Raw genomic sequence first — 15,442 nt, 5'->3', positions numbered from 1 at the left:
GAACATGGTTCAGTCCAGGATGGGATTAACAGCTGAATCCAACCCCTGCAGTCATATGTGAACTCGCTGGTGTCTCAGCACGTGTGATGACTGAGTGAATCCCTTCCCACACACGGAGCAGGTGAACAGTCTCTCCCCAATAGGTGTGAGTTGATGTGTCAGCAGTTCATTTCTGCTTTTGAAGCTCTTCTCACAGTCACTGAGTTTAAAGGTCACTCAATAGTGTGAACAAGTTGATGTTTCAGAAGGTGGGATGAATTAGTGAATCCCTTCCCACACACGGAGCAGGTGAACAGTCTCTCCCCAGTGTGAGTGCGTTGGTGTTTCAGCAGCTCATTTGTGCTTTTAAAGCCCTTCTCACAGTCAGAACATTTAAAAAGTCTCTCCCCAGGGTGAGTATGTTGGTGTGTCAGCAGATTCCTTTTGATTTTAAATCTCTTCCCACAGTCAGAACATTTAAAAGGTCTCTCATCAGTGTGAACTCGCTGGTGTCTCAGCAGGTTGGATGACTGAGTGAATCTCTTCTTACACACGGAGCAGGAGAATGGCCTCTCCCCAATGTGAACTCGCTGGTGTCTCAGCAGGTTGGATGACTGAGTGAATCTCTTCTTACACACTGAGCAGGAGAATGGCCTCTCCCCAGTGTGAATTCGCTGGTGTCTCAGCAGGGTGGATGACTGAGTGAATCTCTTCTTACACACGGAGCAGGAGAATGGCCTCTCCCCAGTGTGAACTCGCTGGTGTTTCAGCAGGTTGGATGACTGAGTGAATCTCTTCTTACACACGGAACAGGAGAATGGCCTCTCCCCAGTGTGAATTCGCTGGTGTCTCAGCAGGGTGGACGAACGAGTAAATCTCTTCTTACACACAGAGCAGATGAACGGCCTCTCCCCAGTGTCACCGTGCTGATGTCTCAGAAGTTTGTTTCTGCTTTTAAAGCTCTTCCCACAGTCAGAGCATGTAAAAGATCTATCATCAGAGTGAACTCGTTGGTGTGTCAGCAGGTGGGATGACTCAGTGAATCTCTTCTTACACACGGAGCAGATGAACGGCCTCTGCCCAGTGTGACTGCGTCGATGAATTTCCAGCTGTGACGGGTAATTGAATCCCTTCCCACAGTCCCCACATTTCCACGGTTTCTCCGTGGTCCGGGTGTCCTTGTGTCTCTCCAGGTTGGACGATCAGTCGAAGCCTCGTCCACACACAGAACACGTGTACAGTTTCTCCCCGCTGTGAATGGTGTGATGTCTTTTCAGGCTTTGGAACTGGTTAAAGCTCTTTCCACAGTCAGTGCACTGGAACACTCTCACTCGGGTGTGTGTGTCTCGGTGCTTTTCCACTCACACTGATGTTTCAAATCTTTTCCCAAAGACAGAACAGACAAACATTTCTCCTTCCACATTCAAAGGCCGATGATATTCACGTCCTGATGAATCGAGTGACTCTGTCAGATCTTGACGTGGTCTTTGGTTTGAGTTTCCTGTCTGCAAATCCACCCCTTCAAATACCCTGGAAAATGAGTTTATAAAAGTTATCACTGTAAGTACAGGATAAAAATTTAGAACAGACAATTCTAGTTTCTATGGAACATTCTTTCCTCTCTTGTTCCTCAAAGCTGTAAATCCCCGTCCCACACACTCTCCCTCGTCCCTGAGCTGAAATCCAAACCCATCGCATCATCTTTCAGTGGTGCTAAACCATGAGTGAAAGGGTGAGAGAGGAATGTGAGAGAGTGAGTGTGAGAGAGTGAATGTGAGAGAGTGAATGTGAGAGAGTGAATGTGAGAGAGTGTGAAAGAGTGAATGTGAGAGAGTGAATGTGAGAGAGTGTGAAAGAGTGAATGTGAGAGTAAGCGTGAGAGAGTGACTGTGACAGAGTGAATGTGAGAGAGTGAATGTGAGAACAGCAGTGGGCTCGGTGTGGAGAATGAAGTGGGACAGGTGGAGCATGTTTCAGTGGGGCAGCAGTGATCATAATCTCATTAGGATTAGAACAGTTATGGAAAAGGACAAGGGACAGTCAAATGTGAAAATTCCTAACTGGAAGAGGGCGAATTTCAGTGAGTTAAAAAGGGATCTTGTCCAGGTGGATTGGAATCAAAAATTGGCAACAAAACAGTAATTGAACAATGGGAGGCCTTGAAGGAGGAGTTGCTTTGAGTACAGAGCAGACAGATTCCCACGAGGAGTAAAGGAACGGCCTCCAAGGCTGGAGATCTCTGGATGACAAAAGGTGTAGAGATCGTTATTTCTCCTTCATTTTTAGACGCTCCCTGACCGATCACTATTTCTCCTTTATTTACGGACGCTCCCTGACCCACCATTATTTCTCCTTCATTTATAGACACTCCCTGACGGATCAGCATTTCTACTTCATTTACAGACGCTCCCTGACCGATCACCATTCCTCCTTCATTTACAGACGCTCCCTGACCGATCACCATATCTCCTTCATTTACAGACGCTCCCTGATGGATCAGCATTTCTACTTCATTTACAGACGCTCCCTGACCGATCACCATTTCTCCTTCATTTATAGACACTCCCTGACCGATCACCATTTCTCCTTCATTTACAGACGCTCCCTGACCCACTATTATTTCTCCTTCATTTATAGACACTCCCTGACCGATCACCATTTCTCCTTCATTTACAGACGCTCCCTGACCAATCACCATTTCTCCTTCATTTACAGACGCTCCCTGAGAATTCCCAGTTTACACCGCGCAGGCGTGGGGCCGCGGCCTTTTGTTGAGAGTTGGTCCGGAGCGAAACGGGAGAAACCGGAAACCGGCGGGTCGTGAGGGGGGGATAATGTTCACTGTTTTATAGTCGGGTCTGGGGCCGCACTCGGGGTTTGTAAAGCCTGAGCCCGGACCCGGGCCCCGGGGTTTATTGATCCTCTTGCTCCGATCCTCTTCCCTGGACCGAGCGCGCTCCTCCCGCAGCCTCCATTGACCGCGCATGCTCAGGAAATGCTGCCTGATCATGAAGTCACTATTGCGCATGCGCACTGTGCTCCTCTGATTTAGATAGGGCACAATCTCTACCGCGATGCATGCTGGGTGGTACAGCCGCCATTGGTTATCGTAATGTCTGTACGATGAGCAAAAACATTTGAAGCAGGGAGAGCGCGTTTGGATCAAGGATAATGAAATAAACTGAAAGCCCAGCCCTTCGTGCCATTTAAACCGGCACAAACACACGGCATAGAAGCCCCCCCACACACACTTTGGTGAACTCCAGAAAATATTTTATTCGGTAACTTGTTTTAATTTCGTTTTATTAATTGTTGCAACTGACGGGTTCAATTAATGTTTATTTTCCAACTGCACCTCAGAACCGTCAGTTTCTCCATTAATCCCGCCATGGTGATTAACGAGATATCCGGCCCAAAAGGAGCAGCAGGAATTTATTGCAATTTCCTGTAACGAGTGGGGTGCCACAGCGATCAGTGCTGGGGCCTGAACTTTTTACAGTATATAATAATGGCTTGGATGAAGGAACAGAGTGTCTTGTGGCCAAATTTGTTGATGATACAAAGATAGGTGGAAAAGCAAGTTGCGATAAGGACACAAAGTGACTGTAAAGAGGTATTGACAGGTTAAGAGGATGGGCAAAAATTTGGTCGATGGAATATAACGTGGGAAAATATGAAGTCATGCACTTTGGGAGGAAAAATAAAAAAGCAAAATATTATTTGAATGGAGAAATACTACAAAATGCTGCGGTACAGAGGAATCTGGGTGTCCTCGTACATGAAACATAAAAAGTCAACATACAAGTGCAGCAGGTAATCCGGAAGGCAAATGGAATATTGGCCTTTATTTCGAGGGGGTTGGAGTGTTAAAGCAGGGAAGTCATGCTACAACTGTACAGGGTGCTGGTGAGACCACATCTGGAGTACTGCGTACAGTTCTGGTGACCTTATTTAAGGAAGGGCATACTTGCATTGGAGGCAGTTCAGAGAAGGTTCACTCGGTTGATTCCGGGTATGGAAGGGCTGTCTTATGAGGAAAGATTGAACAGGTTGGGTCTGTACTCATTGGAATTTAGAAGAATGAGAGGAGATCTTATTGAAACATACAAGATTCTGAGGGGACTCGACAGGATAGATACTGAGAGGTTGTTACCCCTCATGGGGAAATCTAAAACTAGGAGGCATAGTCTCAGAATAAGTGGTCGCCCGTTTAAGACGGAAATGAGGAGGAATTTCTTCTCCCAGAGGGTTGTGAATCTTTGGAATTCTTTACCCCAAAAAGCTGTGGAGGCTGAGTCATTGAATACATTCAAGGCTGAGTTCGACAAATTTTTGATTCGCAAGAGGGTCAAAGGATATGGGGAAAGGGCGGGTAAGTGGAGTTGAGGTAAACATCAGATCAGCCATGATCTCATTAAATGGCGGAGCAGGCTCGAGGGGTCGAATGGCCTACTCCTGATCCTATCCCTTATGATCTTATGGTCTTATGGTAAATTGGCTGGAGGGATTAGAGAACAGTTGGTCCTCCAACCAATCGGAGTGTGTGAGGGGCGTGAGTTGCGGCACCGAACGGGCGGGTCTGAGCCCAGATGACCCCATTGTCTGAAGCATCATTTAAAAAAAATAATTTATCTTAAGCTCCAGGAGCAAACTCGACCTTTCTGTTGTCGCTTGAAACAGATGAAACCAGATGAGGTGGAGCAAACATTTCAACATTTGTTGGATAAACACATTAATTAAGAATAGCCAACATGGATTATTTGAGATAACTCGAGTCTACCGTTAAAGGGAATGTATTGGATGTTGTGTAGATGGATTGTGAAAAGGTGTTTGATAAGATGTCGGACAGGAGGCTTGTTGATAAAATTAATACTCACGGTATTAAAATGAATGGGGCAGTGTGGAAATGAAGTTGTGTAAAGGGCAGAAAACAGAGAGTAGTGGTTAATGGATGTCCTTCAGACTGGAGGGATGTAAATGGTGGTGTCCCCCAGAGTCAGTGTTGGGACCATTGCTCTTCTCAATACAGAGAATGATCTGAGCTTGGGTATGTGGGACACAAGGTGAAAATCTCTAGATGACGCCAAAATTGGCAGCGTGGGGAACTGTGAAGAGGAGTGTCAGTGACGTCATTGTGACGTCCACAGGTTCGTAAACAGGCAGGTGAAGTTTAATGGAGAGAAATGTGACGTCATACATTTTGAGAGGAAGAAAAATGAGATTAAATGGTCAAAGTTTAAAAGTAGAGGAGCAGAGAGACTTAGGGGTGGAAGGTTCTAACTAATGCATTGTCTTATTAATTAACAATTCTGAGAGTCCGCAAATTTAATACCTTATTTAGAAATATATGAGCAAATTCTCTTTCCTCTACCGCACCAGAGTAAACATGCAAGTCCCCCGTGTACACGAGATGATCCCGCTGGATGGAACCTCAGGCACCCTGAGCTTGATCTCCAGTGTCTCCACTCCCGACTGCCCCTTACATCAGTATCCTCTCACTTTTATACCCTGTAGTGATCCATCTCTGTCACTGGAGCTGGAACTTCCCAAATCTGTGGTTTACAAGGGCACATTGCTTGGTTCCCATCAGTTACTTTTCTTCAGTAGCATTTTTATGACCCCTAAACTAGCCTGCTTACTGTTAATTAGAATCAGAGAATCAAATAAACTTACGGCACAGAAAGAGGCCATTCGGCCCGTCGTGTCTGTTCCTGCCGAAATAGAGCTATCCAGCTTCATCCCACTTCCCAGCTCTTGGTCTGTAACCTTGTATGTTATGGCACTTTGAGTATATACCCACGTACCAAGGGTACGGTAGCATAGTGGTTATGTTACTGGGCTAGTAATCCAGAGGCCTGGACTAAAATCCAGAGTCATGAATTCAAATCACCGCCACGGCAGCTATTTAATGGAGAAAAATTTAAATTAAATTCAATTAATTAAATAAAAATCTGGAATTAAAATACCAGTATCAGTAACGATGGTTATGAAACTGCTGGATTGTCGTAAAAACCCATCTGGTTCACTAATGTCCTTTAGGGAAGGAAGCCTGCTGCCCTTACCCGGTCTGGCCGAGATGTGACTCCAGACCCACAACAATGTGCTGATTCTTAATTGCCCTCTGAAATGGCCTAGCAAGCCACTCAGTTGTAAAATCTCGCAACGAAAAGTCACAATAAGAATAAAACCGGACGGACCACGAGGCACAGGACACGACAACGGCAAAACACCAAGCACAGTCGACCCTGCAAGGTCCTCCTCACTGACATCTGGGGACTTGTGCCAAAATTGGGAGAGCTGTCCCACAGACGAGTCAAGCAACAGCCTGACATAGCCATACTCACAGAATCATATCTTTCAGCCAACGTCCCAGACTCTTCCATCACCATCCCTGGGTATGTCCTGTCCCACCGGCAGGACAGACCCACCAGAGGTGGCGGTACAGTGATATACAGTCGGGAGGGAGTGGCCCTGGGAGTCCTCAACATTGACTCTGGACCCCATGAAATCTCATGGCATCAGGTCAAACATGGGCAAGGAAACCTCCTGCTGATTACCACCGACTGTCCTCCCTCAGCTGATGAATCAGTCCACCTCCATGTTGAACACCACTTGGAGGAAGCACTGAGGGTGGCAAGTGCACAAAATGTCCATCACCAAGAGTGAGCTCGGTAGCACCACGACTGACCGAGCTGGCCGAGTCCTGAAGGACACAACTGCTAGACTGGGCCTGCGGCAGGTGGTGAGCGAACCAACATGAGGGAAAAACTGACTTGACCTCGTCCTCACCAATCCACCTGTCGCAAATGCATCTGTCCATGACAGTATTGGTAGGAGTGACCACCGCATAGTCCTCGTGGAGATGAAATCCCGTCTTCGCACTGAGGACACCATCCAACGTGTTGTGTGGCACTACCACCGTGCGAAATGGGATAGATTCAGAACAGATCCAGCAGCTCAAAACTGGGCATCCATGAGGCGCTGTGGGCCATCAGCAGCAGCAGAATTGTATTCCAGCACAATCTGTAACCTCATGGCCCGGCATATTCCTCACTCTACCATCACCAACAAGCCAGGCGATCAACCCTGGTTCAATGAGGAGTGCAGAAAAGCATGCCAGGAGCAGCACCAGGCGTACCTAAAAATGAGGTGCCAACCTGGTGAAGCTACAACTCAGGACGACATGCATGCTAAACAGCGGAAGCAACATGCTATAGACAGAGCTAAGCGATTCCACAACCAACGGATCAGATCAAAGCTCTGCAGTCCTGCCACATCCAGTCGTGAATGGTGGTGGACAATTAAACAACTAACGGGAGGAGGAGGCTGTGTAAACATCCTCATTCTCAATGATGGCAGAGTCCAGCACGTGAGTGCAAAAGACAAGGCTGAAGCGTTTGCAACCATCTTCAGCCAGAAGTGCCGAGTGGATAATCCATCTCAGCCTCATCCCGATATCCCCACCATCACGGAAGCCAGTCTTCGGCCAACTCGATTCACTCCACGTGATATCAAGAAACGGCTGAGTGCACTGGATACAGCAAAGGCTATGGGCCCTGACAACATCCCAGCTGTTGTGCTGAAGACTTGTGTTCCAGAACTAGCTGCGCCTCTCGCCAAGCTGTTCCAGTACAGCTACAACACTGGCATCCACCCGACAATGTGGAAAATTGCCCAGGTATGTCCTGTCCACAAAAAGCAGGACAAATCTCAATCATCAGCAAAGTGATGGAAGGTGTCGTCGACAGTGCTATCAAGCGGCACTTACTCACCAATAACCTGCTCACTGATGCCCAGTTTGGGTTCCGCCAGGACCACTCGGCTCCAGACCTCATTACAGCATTGGTCCAAACATGGACAAAAGAGCTGAATTCCAGAGGTGAGGTGAGAGTGACTGCCCTTGACATCAAGGCAGCATTTGACCGAGTGTGGCACCAAGGAGCCCTAGTAAAATTGAAGTCAATGGGAATCAGGGGGAAAACTCTCCAGTGGCTGGAGTCATACCTAGCACAAAGGAAGATGGTAGTGGTTGTTGGAGACCAATCATCTCAGCCCCAGGGCATTGCTGCAGGAGTTCCTCAGGGCAGTGTCCTAGGTCCAACCATCTTCAGCTGCTTCATCAATGACCTTCCCTCCATCATAAGGTCAGAAATGGGGATGTTCGCTGATGACTGCACAGTGTTCAGTTCCATTCGCAACCCCTCAGATAATGAAGCAGTCCGAGCCTGCATGCAGCAAGACCTGGACAACATCCAGGCTTGGGCTGATAAGTGGCAAGTAACATTCGCGCCGGATAAGTGCCAGGCAATGACCATCTCCAACAAGAGAGAGTCTAACCACCTCCCCTTGACATTCAACGGCATTACCATAGCCGAATCCCCCACCATCAACATCCTGGGGGTCACCATTGACCAGAAACGTAACTGGACCAGCCATATAAATACTGTGGCTACGAGAGCAGGTCAGAGGCTGGGTATTCTGCAGCGAGTGACTTACCGCCTGACTCCCCAAAGCCTTTCCACCATCTACAAGGCACAAGTCAGGAGTGTGATGGAATACTCTCCACTTGCCTGGATGAGTGCAGCTCCAGCAACACTCAAGAAGCTCGACACCATCCAAGATAAAGCAGCCCGCTTGATTGGCACCCCATCCACCACCCTAAACATTCACTCCCTTCACCACCGGCGCACTGTGGCTGCAGTGTGCACCATCCACAGGATGCACTGCAGCAACTCGCCAAGGCTTCTTCGACAGCACCACCCAAACCCGCGACCTCTACCACCTAGAAGGACAAGGGCAGCAGGCACATGGGAACAACACCACCTGCACGTTCCCCTCCAAGTCACACACCATCCCGACTTGGAAATATATCGCCGTTCCTTCATTGTCGCTGGGTCAAAATCCTGGAACTCCCTTCCTAACAGCATTGTGGGAGAACCGTCACCACACAGACTGCAGCGGTTCAAGAAGGCGGCTCACCACCACCTTCTCGAGGGCAATTAGGGATGGGCAATAAATGCCAGCCTTGCCAGCGACGCCCACATCCCGTGAACGAATAAAAAAAACCTCTTTAAATGCGATGAGGGTGTCCGCCTCGACCACCCTTTCAGGCAGTGTGTTCCAGATCCCACAACCCTTGGGTGAAAGTATTTCTCCTCAGCTCCCCACTAATCCTTCTACCAATCACTTTAAATCTATACCCCTGGTTATTAACCTCTCTGTTCAGGGAAATAGGTCCTTCCAATCTACACTATCAATTCCCCTCATAATTTTGTACACGTTAATTAAATCTGCCTTTAGCCTCCTTAGTTCCAAAGAAAACAACCCCAGCCTATCCAATCTTTCCTCTTAGCTAAAATTCTACAGTCCAGGCAACATCCTTGTAAATCTTTCTTGCCTTGTATAAAATGTCCGCTATTTGAAAGTTGTGATATTGATCAAAATCTGCGTTAAGTTTTCTTGCCATTTCTGTCAAGATTTGGAAAAGATCTGCTACCTGACACTTTAAATGTTGCTGACCTTTAACTGAAGCTCACAGTGTCTAAACAGTCACTGTTATCATTGGCCATTTATCTATCTTCTTGTGCTCCATCTCCTTAACAACATTAGCAGATCACAGCATCGTTTCCTTCAAATTAAATCCCAGTGTGAAAAAATGCACAAATTCAAAGCTGAGCAACACGTGCAAGATTGGAAGGAGATTGCGACTGGGGATAATTGGCTTGGATCAGCGATCTCTTCAGCATTAAGACATTCGTTATCTGAAAAAAGCACCGAGATGAGATTTTTGTCTACATTTATCAGTACAGAAAAGAAGCAGGGAGTTGAGATCCTTTTCACCGACACGGCACATTCTGTTGGTGGTTCAGACTGTTTTATCTTTGTCTATTTCGCTTGCCCGTTTACTTGTGAATCCAGATACTGGTTGCGTTTCTGGCTATGTTTATCTTTGTGTGTCCATCAGTGCGTTGGTGCACGGATGAATATTTGTGCTTGTGTTTGTTTGTTACATTAAATAAACTAGAGGATCAGACAATTCTCGCTCTGACACTGAAGAACTAATTAAGCAAATTTGACAGCGAAGTGTTGTTTATTGTGATGCTGAAACTAAAAAAATCATAAGAGGTGAAAAAAGGGTAAAAGAGAAAAACTTGTGAGGGAAATTAAGGACAAGTCTCAAGGTTTTTACACGTGTATTAAGAGAAAGAAGGGTGACTAAGAGTAATGTGGAACCCTTAAAGACAAATGGCGGTGATATTGTAATTGAAAATCAGGAAATGGCAGACCAGCGAAATAATCGCAGAAAAGGATGAGGATAATATACCATAGACACGAGGAAAACTGAAAATAAATCAAGGCGATTCAGTGTAAGTAAAATAATGGTAATGAAGAAAATAATGAGACTAAAGATAGTCATATCTCTAGGATCTGATGGTTACCACCCCAGGGGATTAAAAGGAGTAAGTGAGGAAATTTTACAAGCTTTGGTCATGATCTTTCATACTGTCATGATTCAGGATTTGTTCCATGGATTGAAAAAATGCCAATGTCACTCCATTATTTAGGAAGGGGAGGAGAGATAAAGTAGGAAATTATAATCCTATTAGTCTGATGCCTGTTGTGGGGAAGTTACCCGTATCTGTTATTAGGGAAAGAATGACTGAGCACTTGGATAAATATGAATTGATCAGAGTGAGCCAGCATGGATTTGTAAAGGGTAAGTCAAGTCTAACGAAACAAGCTGAAGATTTTGAAGATGTAAATAACGTGGTAGATAATGCAGTGTCTATGGGTGTTATATGTACATTGACTTCAAGAGGCATTCGATAAGGTACCACATAAGAGAGTGTTAAAAACAATGAGAGCGCATGGAAATTAAAGCAACCTATTGACATGGGTAGGGAGTTGGTTTGGAGGTAGCAGACAGAGAGTAGGGATAATGGATCTGCGCTCAAATTGACAGGATGTGATTTGTGGAGTTCCCCAGGGATCTGTACCGGGGCATCAGCTTTTTACTATGTGTATAAATGAGGTAGATGAAGGAATAGAGAGCCGTATATCCAAGTTTGTCGACGACACCAAGTTTGGTGGCACCGTGAGTAGTGCAGATGGGAGCATAAAGTTGCAAAAGGAAATTGATGGATTAAGTGAGTTGGTAAAGCTGTGTCAGATGGAGCTTACATAGAATTACATAGAATGTACATCACAGAAACAGGCAATTCGGCACAACTAGAGCATACCGGTGTTTATGCTGCAGACGAGCCACCTCCAACCCCTCTTCATCGAACCCTATGACAAACCCGAATATTCCTTTCTCCTCCATGTGATTATTTCGCTTCCCCTTAAATGCATCCATGCTTTTCGCCTTAACTACTCCTTGTGCGAGCGAGTTGCACATTCTAACGACTCTCTGCGTAAATATGGTTCTCTTGAATGTTATTTTGGATTTATTAAACACTATCTTATATTATTAGCCCCAGGTTTTGGAGTCCCTACCACCAAAGTACAAACACCTTATCTACATCTGACCTATCAAATCCTTGCATAATCTTAAAGTACTATATCAGGTCACCCTCAGCCTTCTCGTTTCTATAGATAAGACACCCAGCGTGTTCAAACTTTCAATATGGGAAAGTGTGAGGTCATTCACTTTGGACCTAAGCAAGATCATGAACAGCATTTTCTAAATGGAGAGAAGCAAGCAACTGTGGGGAAGCAGAGATATTTAGGGGTCCAAGTACAGCAATCACTAAAAATCAGTGGACAGGTACAAAAGTAATCAAAAAGGATAATGGAATGTGGGCCTTTATCTCAAGGGAGCTGGAATACAAAGGTGTGGAAGTTATATGCATGCTGAACAGCATAAGCAACATGATGTAGACAGAGCTAAGCGATTCCGCAAACAATGGAATAGATCCAAGCGGTGCAGTCCTGCCACATCCAGTCGTGAATGGTGGTGTACATTTAAACAACTAACGGGAGGAGGAGGCTCTGTAAACAATTCCATCCTCAATGATGGCAGAGTCCAGCACGTGAGTGCAAAAGACAAGGCTGAAGCGTTTGCAACCATCTTCAGCCAGAAACGCCGAGTGGATGATCCATCTCGGCCTCCTCCCGATATCCCCACCATCACAGAAGCCAGCTTTCAGCCAATTCGATTCACTCCACGTGATATCAAGAAACGGCTGAGTGCACTGGATACAGCAAAGGCTATGGGCCCGAACAACATCCCGGCTGTAGTGCTGAAGACTTGTGCTCCAGAACTAGCCGCGCCTCTAGCCAAGCTGTTCCAGTACAGCTACAACACTGGCATCTACCCGACAAATTAGAAAATTGCCCAGGTATGTCCTGTCCACAAAAAGCTGGACAAATCCAATCCGGCCAATTACCGCCCCATCAGTCCACTCTCAATCATCAGCAAAGTGATGGAAGGTGTTGTCGACAGTGCTATCAAGCGGCACTTACTCACCAATAACCTGCTCACCGATGCTCAGTTTGGGTTCTGCCAGGACCACTCGGCTCCAGAGCACATTACAACCTAAGAGCAAACATGGACAAAAGAGCTGAATTCCAGAGGTGAGGTGAGAGTGACTGTCTTTGACATCAAGCTAGCATTTGACCGAGTGTGGCATCAAGGAGCCCAAGTAAAATTGAAATCAATGGGAATTAGGGGGAAAACTCTCCAGTGGCTGGTGTCATACTTAGCAAAAAGGAAGATGGTGGCGGTTGTTGGAGGCCAATAATCTCAGCCAAAGGATATTGCTGCAGGAGTTCCTCAGGGCAGTGTCCTGGGCCCAACCATCTTCAGCTGCTTCATCAATGACCTTCCCTCAATCATAAGGTCAGAAATGGGGACGTTCGCTGATGATTGCACAGTGTTCAGTTCCATTCGCAACCCCACAGATAATGAAGCAGTCCATGCCTGCATGCAGCAAGACCTGGACAACATGCAGGCTGGGGCTGATAATGGCAAGTAACATTCGCGCCAGATAAGTGCCAGGCAATGACCATCTCCAACAAGAGAGAGCCTAACGACCTCCCCTTGACATTCAATGGCATTACCATCGCCGAATCCCCCACCATCAACATCCTGGGAGTCACCATTGACCAGAAACGTAACTGGACCATCCACATAAATGCTGTGGCTACAAGAGCAGGTCAGAGGCTGGGCATTCTGCGGCGAGTGAATGACCTCCTCACTCACCAAAGCCATCTACAAGGCACAAGTCAGGAGTGTGATGGAATACTCTCCACTTGCCTGGATGAGTGCAGCTCCAACAACACTCAAGAAGCTCGACACCATCCAGGACAAAACAGCCCGCTTGAGTGGCTCCCCATCCACCACCCTAAACATTCACTCCCTTCACCACCGGCGCACTGTGTCTGCAGTGTGTACCATCCACAGGATGCACTGCAGCAACTCGCCAAGGCTTCTTCGACAGCACCTCCCAAACCCGCGACCTCTACCACCTAAAAGGACAAGGGCAGCAGGCACATGGGAACAACACCACTTGCACGTCCCCCTCCAAGTCACACACCATCCCGACTTGGAAATATATCGCCGTTCCTTCATCGTTGTTGGGTCAAAATCCTGGAACTCCCTTCCTAACAGCACTGTGGGATAACCTTCACGACACGGACTGCATCGATTCATGAAGGCGGCTCACCACCACCTTCTCAAGGGCAATTAGGGATGGGCAATAAATGCTGGCCTTGCCAGCGACGCCCACATCCCATGAACGAATAAAATTTTTTTTAAAGTTAAATAAATTCTGCTGAGACCACATTTAGAGTACTGCATTCAGTTCTGGACACCACGCCTGAGGGAGGAGATATTGGCTTTGGCGGGGGTGCAGTGCAGATTCACCAGAATTGACCAGAATGATACCTGGGCTAAAATATTTAAATTATGCGAACAGGTTGCGTGGACAAAGTTTGTATTTCCTTGTGTATAGAAGATTAAGTGATGATGTAATCGAGTTGTTGAAGGTGATTCAATGAGCCAATGATGTGTGTGTGAGCTGTGAAACAGCTTGAAATCCCAATCCTCTCCACCACTGGGGACTGAGTCTTTCAACATACAGGGATTTTTAAGCTTCATTCACATTTTCTGCTCTTCATTTCTCCGACCTGCTTGTTGCGCCTTTCCCTTCAATCCAGGACTTACAGGAAAAACTCGATTCTGCCGTCAATCTTCGGGTCACATGGTGAGATTTCAAATAATTGAAATCGACCCTCATCAAACCCCAATATCGTCCCCTTCACGTTTGACGAATGCAAAGCGGCTTCTATCGCGGTTTGGCTGCACAACTCGTTCAAAGATACTGTCGGTAATTGGAGGGTCTTTCAAGTCTTGGCACGAACATAACAGTTCGCACTGCCGTTTTCCCCAAGACGCTTCAGATTCATGGGGAATGATTTCAGTCCGGCGGTTAAATCCGTTCCCTCTTCACAAATCCGCCTTTGACCCCGTGTCTTTTAGTATTTTTGATAACCGACACTAAATCGGTTTGCCCTGTACTGTACAATACTTTTTAAATATTACAGATAAGCAGAGCACTTGAGCTGTCACAGCTGTGACTTTGACTTTTCTCCCTCTCCTCTCGATCTCCCCGGCAACTGCCACTAACCACAATCTTCTGTCACACTTCTCCATCAGGAAGTTCCGAGCCTCGGTTTTCAAATGAAATAACGCCCATCTCTTCAATCAACGACAGCTCTGAGAGAGTTTCTTACTTTCAGCTCCCAATTTCCGCAAATCCTCCTTAAATACCATGAAAAAACTGTCCTTAAATCATTACTAATATAATTTAAAGTCTTATCTTTTGGGGTTTTGTTTCAGATTCCACGGCTTTTAAAGTTCACTGCTGATGTTTAACGAATCGCCTCTTGGTTCGAGGCTTCTGTGTGGGAAAGATCACGAAGCGATAATTGAGAGACCGAGGATGAAGCTGTTTGATGGGAGCACTGGTGACACAGACCGTGCGCGGCTCCAGTGGCGCAATCGGTCGGCGCGCGTTATTTCTACAATAATTATACACTCGAGAAATGCCGAGATTGTGAGCTCCAGCGCCATGTCAATAGTTGAACCTTCTAAACATTTTGACTGGAGATCAAGGTCCAACCGGTTCCATAACGCATCGACTTCTTCATGTCCCCATGTGGGCACTGAGGCTCCTCTGGCCTCCCGTCTTACAAAAGCAGGTGAGAGTTTATTTGGACATAGGAGGGAGAGGGGGCAATTGGTGATAGTTGAAATGGTAAAGGGGCCGGCACGACATCTTTAAATCGAAAGAACCAAAAACACAATTCTTCTTTCCGTGAAGCAGGTATTCATCGGTTTGAAGTGTCGTGTAGGGAAAATTCGGGAGACAAATCTGCTGCCCGTTGTCACGGTGCATCGGGTGAAATTATTCAGCTTTCAATTGTTGATCGGCTGAAATGTCGAGAGGCCTTTTCCAGC

At 46.5% G+C, this 15,442-nt stretch overlaps 1 pseudogene; it reads right to left on the bottom strand.

Moving 5' to 3' along the window:
* Positions 1 to 49: 49 nt before the first annotated feature.
* Positions 50 to 15,442, bottom strand: part of LOC137335945 (zinc finger protein 271-like) — a 31,677-nt pseudogene continuing 16,284 nt past the window's right edge.

The sequence above is a fragment of the Heptranchias perlo genome, chromosome 20, assembly GCF_035084215.1.
Source record: "Heptranchias perlo isolate sHepPer1 chromosome 20, sHepPer1.hap1, whole genome shotgun sequence".
In the NCBI taxonomy this organism is placed as follows: domain Eukaryota; kingdom Metazoa; phylum Chordata; class Chondrichthyes; order Hexanchiformes; family Hexanchidae; genus Heptranchias; species Heptranchias perlo.
The sequence above is the reverse complement of the archived record's forward strand: the minus strand, read 5'-3'. Positions and strand labels throughout refer to the sequence as shown.